The 23,237-nt window shown below is 42.0% G+C and overlaps 1 protein-coding gene across 8 annotated transcripts in view; it reads right to left on the reverse strand.

The window, feature by feature from the left end:
- The window catches only part of C1H4orf33 (chromosome 1 C4orf33 homolog), a 149,597-nt gene that overhangs the window by 34,283 nt on the left and 92,077 nt on the right, over nt 1-23,237 (reverse strand). The window lies entirely within an intron of this gene.

A 23,237-nucleotide genomic window follows, 5' to 3' on the forward strand; every position in this document is an offset into this window, starting at 1 on the left:
TTTTGTTTGTAGTACTAAATCGCTTTTATCTAGTGGCATTAATATGGATTTTTCCCAATTGATCTTTAGACCAGAATAGAATCCAAATCTTTGAATAGTAGATATAACATAATCCAATTTTTCTTCCGGGTTCGTCAAAAAAATAAAAGGTCGTCAGCATATAAGATAATTTTATCCTCTTCCCCCCTAGCTCCAAAACCCACAATATTTCCATCCTCTCTGATCAAACAGGCGAGAGGTTCCATTGCCAATGCAAAGAGTAGGGGAGAAAGAGGACAACCCTGTCTTGTGCCCCTACTTAAATTGAAAAATTCTGAGTTCTCACCATTTATGTTAATGTTTGCTCTAGGACCATTATATAATAATTTAACCATTCCTATAAAAAATTCTCCAAAACCTTGCTTTCTCATGACTGCCCATAAATAGCCCCACTCCACTCTGTCAAATGCTTTGACTGCATCGAGAGACAGAATGGAGCGGGGGGCCTCTCCTGGTGTAACTTGAATATTCCCAAATACCCGACGAACACACTGGTTGACCGTTCTACCAGAAATAAATCCCTGCTGATCACTATGTACTACAGTAGAGATTACTTTAGCCAACCTTCCCGCCAACACTTTGGCGAAAAGTTTAGCATCCGTGTTCAACAGGGAAATAGGTCTGTAAGATTCCATCCTTTCCGGGCATTTACCTGGTTTCAATATCAAAGCTATATTAGCTTCTACCATTGAGCTTGGCAATTTGCCCTCTACCACTGCCGAACCCAATGTTTTTAACAGGGCTGGTAATAGTTCTTCCCCAAATGTTCTATACAGTTCAAATGGGAAACCATCCAAACCTGGAGCTGTATTTTCTTTAACACTAGTCAATGTATTTCTTAATTCTTCCAAGGAGATTGGTCGATCCAACTCATCTTTCTGAATATCAGACAAGGGGGAGAAAGACATTGAATCTAGAAAGAGCTCCAATTGTTCTTCATTATACTTTTTTCCGGAGCCATACAATTCTGAATAATAATTCAAGAATTCTGATCTAATTTCATAATCTTGCTTAATCATATTCCCTCTTTTATCAAGAATTGCCAAAATATTATTCTTTTGACTTTGATTTTTAATAATACTCATTAACAGTTTATTTGGTGTTCCTGATTCACAGAAATTTTTCTGCCCCAGAAAAAATAATTTATTTTGTGCTTTCTCGATTAACCAGGCCTTATATTCCTCTTGGGCCGGAAGCCACAACTTTAAACTATCTTCCGTAGGGGTTTCAAAGTAATTTGCCTCAAACAAATTTGCACTTCGTTCTTTTCCCTGCTCAATCTTATTATATTCTCTTTTTAATCTTATTATTCTTTCAAAAAGGATACCCCTTATACAGGCTTTTAATGTTTCCCAGACCATTAAGTCTGGGGCAGTCTCCCAATTTAGTGCCAAAATATTATGAATTTCAACTTTAATATTTTCAAGGTCTTTTAATAATGAGAACCAATGTGGATTTATTTTTATAGGCTTAATGAATTCCTTTTTTTCATTTATTTTTATGTCCACAATAAGTGGCGTATGATCCGAAATGCTTTTGTTGTCATATTTTATTTTCCCTATAGTTGTAACAAGTGATTCACTACACAATACCAAGTCAATACGTGACATGGTATGGTGTGAACCACTATAACAAGAGTACATTTTCTTTTTAGGGTTTTTCAGTCTCCATATATCTACTAGACCCATTTCTTCACTTATCCTCGCCAATGATGTTTTAATTGGGCTCTTATTTCTTCCCTTAGAGCTAACCCTATCCATTACCTCGTCCATAACACAATTCATATCCCCCAAAACCATTACAGGACAATCGCTTCTACTAATAATATAATTACATAATTTCCTGAACACCACGGATGAAAACGGAGGTGGAATGTATACAAAAGCTAAAATACAAATTAATTCCTTTAATCTACAGTGAATAAAAATGAATCTACCTTCGTTGTCTATATTTTTATCAAGTATCTCACATTGCACTCCCGAGTGAATAAGAACACTCACTCCCCTGGAATAGGAGGAGTGTATAGAATGAAACTGTTGTGACCACCACCTATTACCCAATCTTGGGATTGTGTCAAATGTGTTTCTAACAAACATGTAATTGATGGAAACTGTTTTTTTATATAATTCTTAATAGTAAAACGTTTTAATTTTTCCCCCATACCCCTAATATTCCATACCACAATTTTAGTGTTCATCCGTGCGTTTTAACAGAATGAAAAGTGACAAATATTAGATATTACGTTTAGAACACGCAAAACATAAAAAATTTCCATGTCATTTTTAAAAAATGATCCTTTGTCGTGATATCGCTGTTACTGTGCTAACTTGACACACATTGTCTTGATATTGTTGTTACTGTGTCTTCTTAACACACCCTGTATTTTTTTGCATTTTAAAACGCATGTAATTAAGGCTATAAGTTTCATGTGATTGTGGGGTACCTATGATTGTCTTGGCAGCCTGGGGGGCTAATGAAAGCCTCCAGGTCTGCCATGCCGGTGCTCATATTCAGCCCTCCAAGAGGCAGGGTTTAATAGGAGAGGTAAAAGTACTATACACTGCAATACAAAACAGAAGCAATAAGAACTACAGCTCGCCCTGCAAAACACCATCACACTGTTCCGGCTCTGCTCCTTTGTATGTGGGCACTATGTCACTTTATATGTGGGAACTGTGGTACTATCTGGGGACTGTGGCGCTAACTACAATAGGCTCTGTGGCACTATGTCATTTTATATGTGGGCACTGTGGTACTATGTGAACACTGTGGCACTATCTACAATTGGCACTGTGGCACTATGGGCACTGGCACTTTATATGTGGGCACTGTGGCACTATTAACAATGGGAACTGTGGCACTATGTGGGTACTGGCACTTTATATGTGGGCACTGTGGTACTATCTATAGTGGCCATTGTGGCACTATGTGGGCACCGACACTTTGTGTGGGCAGTATGGCACTATATATGTGGGCACTGTGGTACTATGTGGGCTTTCTTATTCTTACTTCTCTCACTCTCTTAACTTATTATTGTAATTTTTCTTTTCTAATACAGCTTTCATTTAATTTCACGATGAGACGAGAGTTTTTGTTCAAGATTCCTTTTCAACCTAGAGTGAAATCTGATTTGCACTATAATTGCACCGCAAATTGCTACGTTTGGGCCCTTTTGCGACTTTTCAAATTTGAAAACTGGCTAGAAAGGTTGATAAATTCCCCTCTAGTCATGCTCTCAGCTGAGCAGTTGATATAAATGTATCCAGTCTAGGCAATGTTCAGCAGCAGTGGATAAATCTCTCTGATAGCATGCTACAATGTATCACTCTAGATTCCAGGCTGCCTAGCTCACTGAGAATTACCTAGACTGGATAAAATTGTACCCACATCTTAGTTGAAAAGAGGAGTAGCTATGTATTGGGTTTGTGGCCTCTAAATGCAACAGGAGTGATCTCATTCACTCATAGTAAACCGATATATTGAAAATGTTAAAGGGGTTGTCCGAGTTTTTTGTTTTTTTTTTACATGTAAAACCACATTACACATATTTACAATTGCATAATAGACTTACATGTGCAATCTTGCTTCTTTCTTCCTTCTGGTCACATGAGCTCTGACGTCACCTTTTCAACCGCCTCCACTGTCGTGTCGTATCCCGATCACATGGTCTCGAACCAGAGAGACCTCGGATGGTATACGACACGTCACTTGTCACGTGCTGTATATCGGCTTCTTCTGCTTCACAGCCTGTAACTGCTGTTCTCGTGGTCCCTGCTGTTCTCGAGATAACAGCACGGGCCGCGCATGCGCGTTACAACAGAACAAGCCGATATACACCACGTCACAAGTGACGTGTCGTATACCCGGCAAAGAATTCAAGAGCAACAAAGCGGCAGAGCCGGAGCAGAGAGAGACGTCAACAATCAAGTTCCCAACGGCAGGATCTGGAAACAGGGCCACTTTGGAAAACGTAAGTATATTACAAAAGTATTTGTATTTAGAACTTACATGCATTAAAGGGGTTTTTTGAAAATACGATGGTATCTCGGACAACCCCTTTAACTCTTCCCGCGCTACTCTGTAATAGTACATAACGAATCGCAATTAGTTAATGCGAGCTGATGAACTATAGGACGCTGTTATGGCATGGGCTCAAGAGCTGAGCTGTCAACATCACTTGTGGATTTCGGCTTTAATATACAGCCGACATCCCGCCCTGTCTGCTAGGATCTGAGATGGTCCCAAAGCGGGACTAATAGAAAGACCATTTAAAAAACTTTGGGAAAAATACAAAAAAACAAACATACACAGTCGAGTCACATTATTATGACCACCAGCTAATATCTAAAGTAACCGCCGTGTGCAGCACGGACAGCAGCTAGATGGGCTGGGAGTGACTCAATAAGGTGCTGGTAGGTTGTCTCAGATATCTGGAGCCATGCTGACTGCAGTGCATCCCACATTTGCTGGAGCGTGCGTGGGGGAGGATCCATAAAGTGAACAAGACGATCGAGGTGGTTCCACAGTTGCTCAATTGGGCTCAAGTTTGGCGAAGAAGGGGGCGGGAGTACTTGGAAGTCTTGGTTGTGCTCTTCCATCCATTGTCGGACATTTCTAGCCGCGTGACATGTCACATTGTGTTGCTGGAAGATTCCATCTGCCCCAGGGAAGACAAACAGCATTTATGGGCGGACGTGATCTGCACGATGCATTCATACCAAAATCGGTTCAGACTTCCACATGGATGAGTGGGCTCACAGAATGCCATTAAAAAATTTCCCAGACCATAACGCTGACACCACCAGCTTGTGTTCAGTTGCAGGATGTTTGTTCTCTAATGTTTCTCGCCTGACACGCCAACATCCATCTGTTTGATGAAGCAGAAAACGTGACACATCGGAGAAGGCATCCCTTTGCCAATCATCGGTGGTCCAATTCCGATACTGCCATGCACCATTGTTTGCATAGGAGAAGTGACCATCCGTCTGCTTCGGAGCCCTATACGCAGTAGGATTAGCTGAACTGTTGTTTTAGACACACGTCCGGTAGCCCCCTGGTTGATTTTCACTGAAAGATGCTCAAATGTAGCATGTCGTTCGGCCCCCGCGCACCTTCGCAGCGAACGTTCACCTCTCACATCAATGGCACGTGGTGCTCGGCAGTTTCCACGTTGGTTAATCCCAATAGTGCCATTTGTCCACTCACGATACGCTTTCACCACAGCAGCACACAAACAGTTCACAAGCTGCGCTGTTTGAGGAATACTGCTTCCCTTGGCCGAAAGCCAATAGTCATCCCTTTTTGCAACTCTGATAAATCGCCCCTTTTACCAATGGCAACGAGTGATATATGTTCAGAAAGCCTACCGCACAGCTTATATACCCACAAAGTCAGCCTATGACACATCACTTCCTTCATGGGCTAGGCGCGGCTGACGTCGAAAGTAGGAGGTGGTCATAATAATGTGACTCGACTGTGTATAAGAAGAAAAAAAACTATCGCCTGTTTTCCTCTTACAAAACACTTTCTTTTGGAAAAAGAAGTGCAAATATAAATTAAAAACAACGATTTATTAGGTACTGCCGCTTTCCTGGTAACCCGTATGATAACACATTATTTATCACACATGGAGAACGGCATAAAAAATGTAAAAAAAAATTATTGTTTTTTTTTACATCACCCTGCCTCCTAAAAAACAGAATAAAAAGTGATAAAAAAAATAGTATGTACCCAAAAATTATACCAATTAAGGCCTTATTCACACGACAGTGACAAACGGCCATGTGTGGCAGGTGTAACGTCCGTGGTCGCTGACCATGAACTCCTCCCATCCTGTCGACACCCTTCTCTCCAGAGATATCTGCACATGCGCCCATCCTGTTCCGCAGCCACCACTAGGGTGCGCTCGCGAGCTCAGTCCAGCCTTAAGGAGACAGAGTGCACACATGTGTGACATTGAGTTGATTGCTCCTAAATCACCCTGGATTATAAGAAGGGCTCTGCCTCTCCCTGCATAGCCTGAGCTTTGTTGTCGTTACCCTAGTCTGTCTTTGCAAGTGGTCTCCTAAGTGTTTTCAAGTTCCCAGTGTTTCCCGTTCCTGCTACCTGTATCCTGTGCTATACTGGACCAAGTGCCGTATTGAGTTGGAGTCGTGCTGCACTGAGTACCACGCCAGTCCTGCTACACCATGCCTGGTGCGTGCCTTCTGCCTAGTCCCAGCCGAGTCTGTCTTGCTACTGTCTGAGCTACCACAGGTACTCCTATACGAACTATAGACTGTGACCTGTGTCCTGTTGGCCAGCTGCCATCCCGTTAAGGCGGTACGGCCCAGTGTGTCCACGTCCCCAACGCGACAGCAGGGAGGTGTGTGGCATCATATACAGGGAGGTGTGTGGCATCATATACAGGGAGGCTGTAAATAGTGTCTAGGTGAACATGTGACCTTCTTTTGGGTGTTTTCAGGGGGTTGGGACAAAAAAAGCCTGACAAATGAAAGTCATCAGGTTTTTTTTAACAACCATGAAAAACTGATGAAAACGAATGTCAAACGGCCATTAAAAATGGACAGACGGACTGGAAATGGATGAAAATTTAGAGACACACTGATGCAAAATGGCCATGAAAAACTGACAATTGATCGGTTTTTAATGGACATTTTTTTTTCACGGTCATCTGAATATAGCTTAAAACTACAACTTGTCCTGCAAAAAACAAGCCCTTATAGAGCTCCTTTGACAGAAAATCAAAAAAGTTAGGGGGCTTTGAATGCAGAAAAAAATATTTTTCTAAAAAAAGTGTTTTTATTGGGCAAAAGTAGAAAAAAATAAAAAAATAAACTAGATACATTTGGTATAGCCATAATTGTGTATAGCCATAATTGTAGCGACCCACAGAATAAAGTTATCAAATAACTTCTAATGCACAGTGAAACAAACACATAGTGGAGTTGCTATTTTTCCCACCCCGAAAAAAACAGTTAATAAAACTTATACAATACATTAGAAGTACCTCTGGATGGTGCCATTAAAAATACATCTTGTCACATAACAAAAAAAAGTACTTCTATGGGTACTTTGACCAAGAAAGATTAAAAGTAAGAAATGAAAAAGCGAAAAAAAAAAAACCTGCGTCCTTCGGTCCAAAATAGGCCTTTAAACTGAATGGGAGGCGATTTTGGAAATAATTTTGGCGCAGTTTTCGACCGGTTTCCACGTAAAAAAATTCTACGTGAACTTACCATTATAGTACCCCCCCTTACGACCAAAGCCCTTCCAGTCCACAAGATAAAGTCTTTCCTCTAACCCGCTTGTGGTTCAAAACCTCCTTGACTTCAAAGACATCAGCTGAACCCCTGGGGCCAGAAGAAATGGAGGACTTGTTGTACCGGTTGGGGATCACAGGTTTCAGGAGAGATACTTGGAAGGAATTGGGAATCTTGGGGGTAGGAGGTAAACGTAACTTGTAGGACACTGGATTAATCTGTTGCAAGACTTCAAAAGGTACAGAGAAACCTAGAAGAAAATTTGTAGGAGGGAATTTTCAGGTATATGTTCTCAGAAGATAACCAGACCTTAATTCCCGGAAGGAACTGAGGAGGCGGCCTTCTTTTCTTATCAGCATACTTCTTCATGCGATCCACCACCTGCAGGATCACAGACTTGGTTTGCTGCCAGTTCTGGAGAAAACTTCTAAAAGAAGCATTAGCTGCAGGCACTTGGGATGTAGCAGGTACAGGAAGAGGGACATGTGGATGTTGACTGTAAACAATGAAAAATGGGGATGTAGCAGTAGATTCACTCGTGTGATTATTATAAGAGAATGCAGCCAATGGAAGGTGGTGTACCCAGTTGCCGTGTTGAGCAGATACAAAATTGCAAAGATAATTTTCAAGCACTTGGTTAATCCTGTCAACTCTGATACTGGACCCAGATACTGGACTCGTCACGGACACTGGACATGGATACTGAAGTAGTCACAGACACGGAAGTTGTCACGGATACAGGAATCAGGAACAGGCTACGAAACCATCTCAGACTAACACTGGGTTAGCAACAACATTGCTCAGGCACTTGGGAGATGGAGGTGGTGCCTTAAATAGTCCTGGGAAACAGCAGGGGTGATTGGGTAACTTTAGAAATGTCACCCACAGTGGCCTTTCAAGAGGTGGCCGCTCTAGGGATCCGGCACCCGTGAGCCGCAGAAGATGGAGCGCACCAAGAGAGGCACGAGACCCGGCGGCGGGGACCGCTGGCAGATGCGGGGCCCTCCACTAGCGTTACAGGTTGCTGCTAAGTTTCGAGTAACTGACCTACAAATGAACAATCTATAGCCTTCCTCAGATTCTCTGATAAGCCTGTCGCCTCCTATTCCATTGGGGCCTTGGAAATCAATACAGTTAAAACCCTTCTTTATGTCCCTCCCATCACCAAACTTTTATATAAAGGATAAAACCTCCTTTGAGATGTTGTGCTTGCCAAGCACCTCCACCATTTATACTACAGTGGGAGGTGGATCTCAGTAATTCCCTCACCTCAGAGTAGAGACTAAGAATTTTTACTCGGACACATAAATCCTCCCTTAGTTAACGTTTTCAGGAAGCCAGCTATAAACTACTTTCCAAATAGTATAGGGTCTCATCATGCCTCCATGCCCTTATCCAACATGAGATGCGGGAATTAAATTGGCACCCTTATAAACACCTTTTGGTCCTGCCATCTACTATCTCCTTTTTAGGAGGGGATAAAGGAGACTATTTGCAGCGTTACCGGGGCTAGATTGGACCTGAACCAGGCATTGCTCCTTCTGTGTCCATTTGAGACTCCAATTATCTATCATAAACTATCGTTTTTATGTTTTTTATTAACGGCAGGGAGAATGTGCATTCCATTAATGTGGAAGAAAACGGCATCTCCTACGCGTTTTCTATGGGTCTCTAAAGTGAACGATATCATGCAAATGTAAAATCTAACCTCTTCTTTGATTGACGCATATGATAGAGTCTATAAAATATGGTATCCCTCAGTGGAATTTCAGAAATACGATGAGTATCGTATCTTATTGTGGGGCTGCTCAGGATGAAGTTACCATGGCTTACTATATGGCTACTGGAAGAGATGGAGGTATATGCCTGTGCAGCGGGGCCTTTTTTATCTTTTTTTTTCCTTTTCCTATTTCCGTAAGTCAAGATTGTAAGATATATAAATGGAATCCGGTAGTAACAATTTGTAATACCTGATCTCATTTTGTTGTGGATTCTTGTTTGGATTTGGCCACTATAGCTATATAAAAAGATAAAATAAAGAATTCTTTTAAAAAAAGAAAAAGAACCAAAAAAACTCTTTAAGGCCAGATCACACACATGCAGTTTTGATGTAGTTTTTGGCTCAGCTTTTCTGAAAGGAGATACATCAATCTTTTTTTTGTACCTTTCCTTTCTTCTTTTGGATCCACTTTTGGCTTTAGCTAAAAAAAAAACTCAGCCCAAAACTGCACCAAAACTGTGTGTGTGATCCTGGCCAAAGGGTGGATTCACACACAACATATTTTGTTGCAGAAATTTCTGCGACTGAAAATCAGTTCCATTCATTTGAATTGAGTTGATCTGCAGCAGGTGCATGGATTGCTGAAAGTGCCGGATGAATGATACTAATTCGCAGAACTTTTTGCAACAAAATCTGACGCATGTGTATCCACTCCATATTCACACTGCTTATTTTCGGCAGTTTTTCGGGCCGTGAACAGCCGAAACACGGCCTAAAAATCGGAAGCAGTTTTTAAAAACGGCTGCGTAAAAAAACGCCTGCGAAAAAAAAGAAGTGCATGTCACTTCTTGAGCCGTTTTTCATTGACTCTATAGAAAAATAGCTACAAAAACGGCCGTAAAAAATGCAGCGAAAAACGCAAGTTTGCTTAAAAAACGTCTCAAAATCGGGAGATGTTTTTTACCCTAAACGTCCCGAAAAACAGCTAAAAATACGGAGGCTGAACGCCTCCAATCATTTGCCCACTGATTTAAATGGGAAAAACGGCGTTTCGTTCCCACGGGGCGTTTCTTTACGCGTCCGTTTGTAAAAATGGCGTGAAAAAATGCCCCATAAATAAGTTATAACGAGTTCTTTTTGGAACCGTTTTTTATTGTCTTAATAGAAAAACAGCTCCAATAACGTCTGTAAAAAATGCATCAACAAACGCTTGATACATAAAAAACATCTGAAAACAGCTTGAAACAGCTCCGTATTTTACAGCCGTTTTTAGTCTAGCATGTGAACATACCCTATGTGCACACGTGGTGGATTATCTGCGTTTTTTCCGTAATGGATTTCTTAGTGGAAAATCCGCAGCAAGTTGCAATAGCAGCAAAGTGGATGAGATTTGAAGAAATCTCATCCACACGCTGCGGAAAAAATCAGCTGAGAAAATGTTCAGAAATTGACATGCTGCGGATTAAACAAAAATGCACCACACGTCAATTTATGAACATTTTGCTGCACTTTTGTTGCTGGTTTTTCCCATTCAATGGGGCGGTAAAGCCAATAGCAAATTTTGCCATTTTGCAGTGGCAAAGCGGTGATTCCACTGCAAAAATTTGAAATCAGAAAGAACCAACCTTTTATTGTTTAAATTTAATTAAAAAAAAGCTCTATACTTACCCCTGGAAGTTGTCACAGTGACACCTCCCTCTGTTCTGCAGTCTGGCCTCCAGGGATGACTTTTCTTCCCATGTAACTGATGCAGCCAATCACAGGCTGTAGCAGTCACATGGACTGCAGCATCATCATAGTAGGCCGGGCTGCACGGAGAACAGGGGGATGCGTAGCTATGGCAATGCCCGGGGGGTAAGTATAGACCTTTTATTTCCCAAAACTTCTCCACAATTTGGTGCGTTTTTCGTCCAGAATTCCCTGCAGGTTCTAGGTGAGATATGCTGCATACTTTTAGGCAGTGTATCAGCCCTGCATGAACATGCCTTGATGCCCGGAACAAAATTTCACCTTTTGGAATGTTGCATTAAAGGTGATTGAATAATATGTACTCCAGAAATTATTCCCCTAAGGCTGGTCGGTTCCTACTTAAAGAGGCTCTGTCACCACATTATAAGTGCCCTATCTTCTACATGATGTGATCGGTGCTGTAATGCAGATAACAGCAGTGTTTTTTATTTAGAAAAACAATCATTTTTGACGGAGATATAACCTATATTAGCTTTATACTAATGAGTTTCTCAATTGACAACTGGGCGTGTTTTACTATATGGCCAAGTGGGCGCTGTGGAGAGAAGTGTATGACGCTGACCAATCAGCGTCATACACTTCTCTCCATTCATTTATACAGCACATAGTGATATAGCTATATCGCTATGTGCAGCCACATAAACACACTATAACATTACTACAGTGTCCTGACAATGAATATACATTACCTCCAGCCAGGACGTGATGTGCATTCAGAATCCTGACCACTTCTCTGCACTTTTCGGTGATTTACAGCATAGCAGGCATAGTCTCGCGAGATTACGATGTAAACTGTCATTTACAGAGAGATCTCGCTGTGTTGTAGTCTCTCACAGACGCTACAGATTCTGAATACACATCACGTCCTGGCTGGAGGTAATGTATATTCATAGTCAGGACACTGCAGTAATGTTATAGTGTGTTTATGTGGCTGCACATAGCGATATAGCTATATCGCTAGTGCAGTGTAAATTAATGGAGAGAAGTGTTTAGCGCTGATTGGTCATCATCATACACTCCTCTGTACAACGGCCACTTGGTCATATAATAAAACATGCCCAGTTGTCCATTGAGAAACTCATTAGCATAAAGCTAATATAGGTAATAACTGTCAAAAATGATTGTTTTTCTAAATAAAAAAACACTGCTGTAATCTACATTACAGCGCCGATCACATCATGTACAATATAGGCTACTTATAATGTGGTGACAGAGCCTCTAACGTAAGTTTTATGGAATTTACACAATAACGGAACTCTGTGCTGGAATGTCGCAGCATTTACAGTAACAGCAAAGTGAATGAGATTTAGCAAATCTCAAGCACATGCTGCAGAAAAAATGTGCAGGGAGAACGTTCATAAATTGACCTGCGGTGCAGAGTTTTAATGTGCAACATGTCAATTTATGCTGCAAGTTTGTTGCTTTTCTGTTGCGGGTCTTCCCTATTGAATTCATTTGTGATGTAAAAACTGCAACAAATAGCAAGTGTTGAGACTTTTGCAGCGGAAACGCTGCGATTCACCCGTATAAATCGCAAATAAGAAAATAAAATGTGAGCCTTTTTGATGTGTAAAATGAAAAAAAAAAAAAATATTGTCAAAGCGATGCGGCTGTCAAAGCGACGCTTTCCACTGTTGTTAGTCCAGGTAGGCCTCCTGGGATGACTTTTCATCCCATGTGACTGCCGCAGCCAATCACAGGTTGCAGCGTTCACATGGGCTGCAGCGTGATCTCAGGAGGCCAGACTACACGTACCCCTCACAATGACAAAGACCCGGGGTAAGTACAGACTTTATTTTTTTTCCAAGTGCTGCTTTCCGCAGCAGAGTTTCTACCCGAAAACCTGCACCACAATTTGGTGTCGTTTCTCTGGTGGAATTTGCTGCGGGTCCTAGGTCGGATATGCTTTTATCCAACTTGTGGGAACCCAGCCTTAGTCTCCGGTACATAGTGATGTAAAAACTGTGAATATTGTGTAACGTATGATGTCATCATAGTGTCCATAACAAAAATTCTATATTAGTTTTATAAGCAGATATAGCCGTGTTAGAACAGCCAGAAATAGGTGTCCGGGGGTAATTATTAAATGTCTTGGGTGACATACATTCTGTGTGACAGGGACATATTATTGCCTGAGCATCAGATACCCATGTAAAATCAGTTTGTGCACCTAATATTGGAGCATGTGGGTTCTGTAACGTCTATGGCCACGGCCCGTCGTTCTGACCCTCTGACAGCCGCGGCCATGGACATGTGAGTTCACAGCGGCATCTCCCTCCAGGGAGACGCCGGCATTCACTTCCTGCTTCTGGGACTGTTTGCCACAGAGTGCGTGCGACCTCGCGTGCATGGCCTTAAAAAGGGCCAGAGCGCGCACAATTGCAGCCAATCTGCAATCAGTCCAGAATGCTGCTGGACTATAAAAAGGGCTCTGCCCTCTCGATCTTTGCCTGAGTGTTGTTGTATACCTTAAGTTTGTCTTGCAAATGGTCTCCCAGTGTTTTCCAGTTCCCAGTATTACCCGTTCCTGCTGCCTGTACCCTGTATCCTGTGCTACTGTGCCGTCTAGAGTTGAAGTTGAGCTGTGTCTTCCGCTGCATCTGTTGTGTTACACCCACCGGGTTTCGGTCTGCTGCTGGAGCCTTATCTTAAGCCTGAATTACCGCTACTGTCTACATTGCCACAGGTACCCTTTCTGGACTAGAGACATTGTATTGTACCTGGTTGGCCAGCTGCCTATCCGCTACGCGGTACGGCCCAGTGAGTCTACACCCCGCACTGTGACAGGTTCATAGAGGTGCACTTTTTAAGGGGAGGGTGGCTTTTCCTTTTTTTACAATTTACTATATTTATTTATTTATTTGACTATAGGGGCATAGCATACTGGGGAACACCTGATCTGTGTATTCTTTGTTGTTTCCCATATACACCGTGTTCCAAATTATTATGCACATTGTATTTAAGTGTCATAAAAATTTAATTATTCGTTTTTCAATTAAACTCATGGATGATATTGTGTCTTAGGGCTCTTTGGATCATTTTAATCAATCTCAGACACCTGTGACAATTAGTTTGCCAGGTCTGCCCAATCAAAGGAAAACTACTTAAGAAGGATGTTCCACATTATTAAGCAGGCCACAGGTTTCAAGCCATATGGGAAAGAAAAAGGATCTCTCTGCTGCCAAAAAGCGTGAAATTGTCCAAGGTATTGCACTAGGTATGAAAACATTGGATATTTCAAGAAAACTTAAGCGTGATCATCGTACTGTGAAAAGATTTGTGGCTGATTCAGAGCACAGACGGGATTGTTCGGATAAAGGCATAATGAGGAAGGTTTCTGCCAGACAAATTAATAGGATTAGGAGAGCAGCTGCTAAAATGCCATTGCAAAGCAGCAAACAGGTATTTGAAGCCACTGGTGCCTCTGTAGTCCCGCGAACCTCAAGGTGTAGGATCCTCCAGAGGTTTGCAAGTGTGCATAAAGCTTTTACTCGGCCACCCCTAAACAATGCTCACAAGCAGAAACGGTTGCAGTGGGCTCAGAAATACATGAAGACTAATTTTCAAACCGTGTTGTTTACTGATGAGTGCCGTGCAACCCTGGATGGTCCAGATGGATGGAGTAGTGGATGGCTGGTGAATGGCCACCACGTCCCAACAAGGCTGCGACATCAGCAAGGAGGTGGCAGAGTCATGTTTTGGGCTGGAATCATGGGGAGAGAGCTGGTAGGCCCCTTTAGGGTCCCTGACAGTGTGAAATTGACCTCTGCAAAGTACGTACCGTTTATGACTGACCAATTTCTTCCGTGGTACAAAAAGAAGAACCATGCCTTCCGTAGCAAAATTATCTTCATGCATGACAATGCACTATCTCATGCTGCAAAGAATACCTCTGTGTCATTGGCTGCTATGGGCATAAAAGGAGAGAAACTCATGGTGTGGCCCCCATGTTCCCCTGACCTCAACCCTATTGAGAACCTTTGGAGCATCCTCAAGCAAAATATCTATGAGGGTGGGAGGCAGTTCAAATCAAAACAGAAGCTCTGGGAGGCTATTCTGACATCCTGCAAAGATATTCAAGCAGAAACTGTCCAAATACTCACAAATTCAATGGATGCAAGAATTGTGAAGGTGATTTCAAAGAAGGGGTCCTATGTTAACATGTAACTTGGCCTGTTAGGTTTTTTTTTTATTGAAAGAGCTTTTGATTTCTGTAAATATGACCTCCTGATGCTGCAAATTCAACAAATTACCATTTTAGTTCTCTTTACAACCTTTAAAATGTCTTGACCTCTGTTGTGCATAATAATTTTAAACAGTGCATTTTGAGTTTTTTACTTCTAAAAAAAAAAATCTGTTATCATTAGGAGATTTGTTCAATAAAATTTGCATTATACTCCAACGGTTGATGGCTTGAGGATTATACTGACTGTCATTTGCATCGACTATTTAGGAAAATCAGCGAAAAATTACATTTGCATAATAATTTGGAACGCGGTGTACAGATCAGTGATCCATTGGGAAAAGCACATTATATCATTATCAGTGATCTTCATATACAGACAGGCAAAGAAGACGCAGATTGTGACTTCTCTGCACAGGGAATTCCTGTGATGTTATTAAGGACATCACAGGGTTTATCTAGCAACCTCTCAATATAAACGCTTTGTTCAGCGGTGTACCGTTTGGGTATGTTCACACGCAGTGTTTTCAGACGTAATTCGGGTGTTTTACGCCTCGAATTATGCCTGAAAAAACGCCCCTAATACACCTACAAACATCTGCCCATTGCTTTCAATGGGTTTTACGGTGTTCTGTTCCCACGAGCCTTAATTTTACGCGTCGCTGTCAAAATACGGCGCGTAAAAAGACGCCCGCAAAAAAGAAGTGCATGTCACTTCTTGGGACGTTTTTGGAGGCATTTTTCATTGACTCCATTGAAAAACAGCTCCAATAACGGCCGTAAAATACGCCGCGAAAAACGCGAGTTGCTACAAAAACATCTGAAAATCAGGAGCCGTTTTTGGTCACTGCATGTGAACATACCCTTATACAGTGTAACTAACAATTGCCGCCACCGCCAAACAGTGAAATATTATAAACTGTACAGTGCCTAAGAAACAGTGCCACACAAAGCAAATACAACCATACAGAGACCAAATAATAGCACCATACATGAAGTAATCTAATAACAGCGCTATAAAATGTCTAATTATTACTGCTATTCACTCAATATTAAGACACTTGGTGGGGACCTCTAAGTTGGGAGGGCCTATGCGACCTGTGCAACCACACAAGTCACACACTGCTAAGACCAGTCCTCGAGTTCTGCAATCTAAAACCAATAAAAAAAATACTTGCTGCTGTGCGTTTTACATTAAAAACCCTCACTTCTGTATATATTTTGTGACTTTTTTTAAACTTTGCCTTTGATAAATAAGTCTAAAAGTACATTTACAGCTTGACCATGCCCACTTAAAGGGAATGTGTCGCAAATTTAATTTTGTTGTTAAGCAAGTTACTTCTTTTTCTTCTTTTCTTTTGGTGTATTTTTTTTTTCTTCCACAAGGTGGGATGTATTAAAAATGTAATAATAATTTGACGTTTTCCTATGTTGGCCACCAGAGTGAGCACTTCCCAGAATTACAGCAAGGTGAATCAGGTAAAGCAACCTGACTCACAGCTGCTGTAAATGTGGGAGGGAGACTCACCCCCCTCCCTATTTGTGGCTACAAGCCAGGAAAAGGTGTCTTCAAATTGTCAACCAGTGTCCAACTGCCATTGTACAGTGATTTTACAATGGCAGCCGGCAGAAGATATATAACACACAGTCTAAAAATGATGAATGTCAAGAGGGAATACCCTGTGGTGAATAACTTTTCAGTTGACAGGTTCACACGGCGTGTATTTTACAAGTTTTTTGGCGCACTGTATACGCCAAAAAAACGCATAACAAAACGCTTTATTAAGCTACCCATTTACATCAATAGTAAAGCGAGCTGTTAGTACACACAACGCGCACAGAGGTGTCGGGTCAATTCTTTGGTGCGTAAAATGCTCCCATAGTCAGTGGGTGTCCTAATTATGCGCCAAAAAACTTGCAAAAAGCACGCACGAAACGCATATAAAAATACACGAAAAACGCCTGTATTTTAAAAAGCGCTTCACAAGAAACGCTTGTGTATTTGACACATTTACACTTTGGGATTTTTAGCGCCATGTGAACACGCCCTAAGGAAATTATTTTTCATTGACGTCTAGTTTCTATTGCGGTGTAGAGAGGAAGACAGAAGACTGCTGTGGGTAATTTTTTTTATTTTTCATATTACTAACTTTTGTTTGCAGGTTCCGCTGGACCATTTGGACTACTTCGAACAAAGTTTTTTGTTTGTTTTTTTAATAAAATGCTTACCAAGTGTTGTGTGGGGGAGTTTCTATTTCAATATTTTCTTAGGGTATATTCACACAGAGCGAAAACCGCATCGAAAAAAATTGCGATAAAAACACATGCATTTCTCTATGTGCTTTTCAGCCGCGCGGGAAAACCGCATGTACACCCAGAGTTTTTTGCAGGCAGAAAAAAATCTGCCTCAGAATTCCTTCAGGAATTTTGAAGTAGATTTTGAACTGCCTGCTCTTTTTTTGTCCGTGGTTTTCGGTGCGTTTTTTACCCGCGGCTATTGAATCTAATGAAAGGACCACGGCCAAAAAACGCCATGAAACATGCTCGTAAACGAGCGTTACAGGTTTTCTCTGCCTCACATTAATTTCAATAGGAGGTCAGAGGAGAAAGCTGCGCCAAGAAAGGACAAGCCGCTTTTTTTCCACACGAGTGGGCCAAAAGCCGCCCGGGAAGAAGATGCCTCTGCATCACATTGAAATCAATGCGGGGCAATTTTGAGGGATTTATGGTGCGTATTTCGACGCGGTTTCCACGCCAAACATCTCTGTGTGAACAGGGAGTTATGGCTGTTTTTTAATACTTTATTAGCGCCTTAGTAATAGCAGTTGTCTGTTTGGCGACGTCCAGGGCTTCGTGTTGGCCAGTAAAAAGGCTACCACTAACCACCCATTATTACCCCGATACCCACCGCCACCAGGGGTATCGGGAAGGGCCGGGTACAATCCGATACTCGTCCACCAGTAGTGATGGTCAAGGCAACCACAGGCTGGTATTATTAGGCTGGTAAGGGCCAAAACAAGTGGCCCTTCCCACCCTGGTAATTCCAACCTGCTCCTGCTTTATTGTATCTGGCTTGTTATGAAAATAAGGGGGACCCCACGTCATTTTCGTCAAGTATTTATTGATTTAAATTTTTTTTTTTTTAAACGACGTGTGGTCCCCCCTATTTTTCGTATCCAGCAAGATACAATAAAGCAGCAGCAGCAGCCTTGCATTAGAAGGGTGGGAAGGGCCACAGTTTTTAGGCCGGCTAAGCCTCATAATACCAGCCTGTGGCCGCTCCAGATAGTCGCGTACTGGATTGTACCCAGGTCTTTCTGATACCCCTGGTGGCGGTGGGTACAAGGGTAATAATGGGGGCTTACTGCTAGCCTTTTTACTGGCTAACACTAAGCCACACCTTAGTAATGGATGTAGTCAAACAGACAACTCCCATTAATAACGCACTAAGAAAGTATTAAAAAAACAGACAAGAAAATATTTTTTTCTTGAAATAAACTCCTTCACAAGACCCTTGTTTATCCATTTTATTAAAAAAAAAAAAAACACGTAGATCATCGTCGTAGTCCACCGAATCTATGATGTAGTCCAATAGGTCCAGCAGAACCTGCAAAACAAAAAAAAATAAAGTTAGTAATATTAAAAATACTTACACTCACTTACAGCAGACGTCTGTTTTCTCCCCTGCGCCGCAAAAGAAACTAGAGGTAAATGAACTGGGATGAGAACTAGAGATGCAGCAGAAATATTAATAGTTATTAATTCTGACGCATAATGGAGCTCCCCCTCACAAACCTCTCCCACACATGCAGCCGCTAAAAAAAACAAAACACACCACTCCCAACGCACAGTCACACACACACACACTTACCCCCACAAGTACACAACCACACACCCCCACACAGATTTCCCACCCCACCCACCCACACAGAAACCAGCCACCACACGCACCCCCGCCAACAACCCCCCCCCCCCCACACACACCTCCTCACAAACCCCCCAAACATGCAGCGGCTTAGAAAAAATAAACCGCACCGCCCCAAACACACACACACATGCCCCATCCCCCCAAACAAACCACTCACCACATGCACGCTCGCACACACACACACCCGCTACACAAGCCTCCCCCCAAACATGCAACGACTCAAAACCCCCTAAGGTACCCCCTCACACACATGTACCCCCCACACACATCCCCCATACGCACCCCTCCACACATACACACTCACTTTACCTGCAGTGCGGCCGGTCTTCACCAAAATGGTGCTGGCTTTCCCCATACAAATCAGCTTCTATGCTGGGTCGCTCTGAACTTTGCATGTGGCAGAGCATGCGCAGTACAGAGTTAGGCCAGATTCACACGAGCGTGTGCTTTTTGCGCACGCAAAAAACGCGGTAGTTTTGCCTGCGCAAAAGGCACTTAACCGCTCCGTGTGTCAGCCCCGTATGATGCGCGGCTGCGTGCTTTTCGCGCAGCCGCCATCATTATGACACTCCGTTTGGATGTTTGTAAACAGAACAGGACGTTGTGCTTTTGTTTTCATTCATCCTTTTCACAGCTGTTGCGCGAATCACGCTTGTTCCACGGAAGTGCTTCCGTGTGGCATGCGTGATTTTCACGCACCCATTGACTTCAATGGGTGCGTGATGCGCGAAAAACGCCCAAAGAACAGACATGTCGTGACTTTTTGGAAGCTTACTCATGCTGCGGAAAAATCACGCAACTGTCTGCATTGCCCCATAGACTAATATAGGTCCGTGCGACGCGCGTGAAAACCACGCGCGTTGCACGGACGTATATCCCGTTCGTCTGAATAAGCCCTTAGACAGCTGTTCCTATCTCCTATGCCCTGTAGCTGCCGTATTGCATCTGTGTGTGTCGTGAAGAGACACATACAGAGATGAAATTAAAAAAAAACTAAATAAAAAAAAATACATTATGTGAAAATATAAATAAAGTAAATATAATATTTAATATAATAAAAACACAAATTATTAATAAAGAAAAAAAATCATGACACCTTTCCATTAAAGGCAAATGAGTGAGAGTGAGAAGAAAAATGCCGCAAACATGCTTGCGCAAATCGGACACAATTTTAGATGCAGCTTTTTAACCTGTGCAATTTTTGCCAGAATCAGGTGTAAACTCAATAATAAATGTGGGCCAATGTTAATAAATGCTCCCCATAATGGAGCATGATATGGCCCTTGTCACGGGTGTGGAATTCTGCACCGATATCTGCCCGACAATATTCAGCATTTCTTGCATTTGAATGGAGTTTCCTCAACGGGGTTTCATATGCTAAGAATAATTTCCGCACAGATTTTTGTCCACACAGAAGTAAAAAATCTGATGCGGAAATAAGTAGCCTGCTAATTATTCCGCACGGAAAAGCAGAGGATAAGCCCTAATGAATGATAATGGGACTAATACTCGTGCGGATCTGCTGCACCCCCGCAGCAAATCTGTAGCAGAAACTCAAGGTTTAGCCTCGGATTTCTGACGTTGAAATACACTTCGGATTTCGATGGCGACGTGTGAACAGAGCCAGAACCTTTCACCTGCCCATACATGTGCAGCTGAGTGCAGCATGTAATAGGCAGGGCTGCACAAACCTGGGGCACTTTACATTTTTTTCCTACCCTCCTCCGTTATTTAGGTATCGGTGCCGCTATATTTGGCACCCAATATTTAAATAACCCCCTAAACGGTCAATGGGGCATGTAATGGCAAGTGGGGCATGTAACATCGCTGTGACACTGTCCAATCAGCTACGGACAGTGCCACAGCAAGAGCTGGAGAAAGGAGAGCAGCTGGGAGCTGTGCACGCATGCGCGCGCGCATGCATGCCCTCACTCACTCTTCAGTTCTCGGCAGACACATACAAGACTGTGTGATTTCTCGTGAGCGGGCGCCAAATATAATGGCACCGATATCTAAATAACGGAGGAGGGTAGGAAAAAAATGTAAAGTGCCCCATGGTTCGTGCAGCCCTCCCTATTACATGCTGTAATCAGCTGCAAATGTATGGGCAGGTGAAAGGTTCTCTTTAACACCACTAATTCTTCCATGTACGGATCGTTTTTAGCATGCAGTATGCTCATAAGTACTAAGAGTAGTGCGGCACAAGAACGTTTTAGGATAGCTCATTTTCAGCTCTGCAAAATTTCAGTAGCATCTTAACTGCTACTGATTAAACACGGTTTACAGCACTTAGAATGATTTATGCCCGGACAGTCATTCCCATAAAACAAAAACAAAAAAACAGCTTGTCCGGATAACAAAGTTTTCCAGTACTAATATTTTTGGGAATGTAAGAAAAAAGAAATGCAGTAAGGTGTTCCACGAATAGCCTGAAAGAAGGATCCCAGGACCTCCAAATAGGTGCGGAACCCTTAATTTCAGCTTGGTCTCTTACTTTTCTAAAGCTCTACATAGCATTGAATTGTAACTGCATATGCACACAAGGCTCCAGTAAAATGAGTGGTGTTATTCTAGGCCACTTCAAGCTGCAAAAAAAGTGATCAGAAGACAAATGGTCATTAAAGGCTGGAATCACACGTGCAGTATTTGTGGCAGTTTTTTCACCGAACACAGAAGTTAATGCAAAGTATTCTTTCATTATATCCTTCATTTGGATCAACTCCTGGCTTTAACACAAAAAACTGCATCAAAACTGCCATGAAAACTACATGTGTAATTCCAGCCTTAGGCCTCGTTCACATCTGCGTTCGCCACTCCGTTGTTATGCTTCGTCAGAGGAGCAGAACAAGGGAATAACCGGGAGCACCAATTCCGTTGCACTATGGATCTCACCGGCGGCCGACGGAATCCATTGACTTTAATGGGTTCCATCGGGGTGTCTGTGGTTTTACCGGAAACAATAGCCCAGCATGCTGCACTATAGTTTCCAGTATTCTCGGTCAGATCTGCGACTGGAACCTCATCAATGTTATTTACTGTCTCTGTCTAAACTTAAAACACTTATTAACCCCTTGAAACCGCAGCCAGTTTTCATTTTTGTTTTCTTCATCCCCACCTTCCAAGTGCCATAACTTTTATTTACTTTTCTGTTGACATACATATGAGGGCTTGTTTTTTTTCCTAACAAATTGCATTATTTAATTACACTATTTATTGTACCATATAATGTACTGAAAAACTCAATTTTTTTGTGGGGTGGAATAGAAAAAACAAAATCCAGCAATTCCACTATTACCTGACGGATTCAAGTAATCGCGAAAGATACAGCTGCTCTGTATACAGAATACAGAGCAGCTGTATCTAAAAAAGTAAAAATATTTTTTAATAAAGACTAATTAAAAAGTTACACTAAACACACCGACTGACCGGTTTATGAAAAAAGAAAAAAAAATGCCCCTCAAAAGGTGTAAATCGCTTTAAACATGCAATCGCTTGTGCAATACATTACAATATGTCTGTATTGCAATGTATGGTCAATATCTCCAATCCAGGCCGTTAGAGCAGGGTATCAGCTGCACTTCCTGAGCCTGCTCCATACTTACACGGGCGACATTTGCCGTACGTTACGGCGGATGTCGCCAAAGGGTTAAAGGAGACCTACTAAAAGATTTATATATAAAACCCTTCAGCATGCTTCAATGTAATATATTTAAATATTACAGTAACGACTGCCATTTCTTTCATACTCTTCCTCACCACGGTCGTGTAGCTGATGAGGAACTGGACACTCTTGACTCGTTCAAATGACAGAGTTGGGCCCCCAGCTATCATACATTTATCATGCAATTAATGTATCGCCTATACATTTATTTGCTCGGCAATTTTTAGTTAACATGAAGAAGCCATATTTAGGCTTCCTTAGAAAACCTATTTTGCGTGACTTTTCTCTACAAAAATTTACCCAAAATCAAAATCTATACGAAAGCAGTGAATTGGGCTATTTGTGGGACTCAGTGGGCCAGATTTACGACTGCTGTCTGAGATTTAGATAGTGTAAACTACGACAAGGCAGCCAGAAGACGCTCCAAATATATTACAGAGTTGCATGTTGTATTACAAATATGGCACATCTCGATTGACTTGTTAGACCCTTTTCTCCTCCTAATATACCACCTTTGATCTGGCTTATTTTGCAACAGATTTTTTTGCGAACTTAAAGCCAAGCCACCTTTCCGGTAAGTCACGCCTTTAAAGTCAAGACTTTAAAAAAGAGTCTTGTAAAGCACAAACATCTCGTCTGAAATGAAATGTGCCAAATTGTGGCACATTTTTTGCCTCACATTCTAGAAGTAGACA

Source organism: Rhinoderma darwinii, chromosome 1 (genome assembly GCF_050947455.1).
Source record: "Rhinoderma darwinii isolate aRhiDar2 chromosome 1, aRhiDar2.hap1, whole genome shotgun sequence".
Classification (NCBI taxonomy): domain Eukaryota; kingdom Metazoa; phylum Chordata; class Amphibia; order Anura; family Rhinodermatidae; genus Rhinoderma; species Rhinoderma darwinii.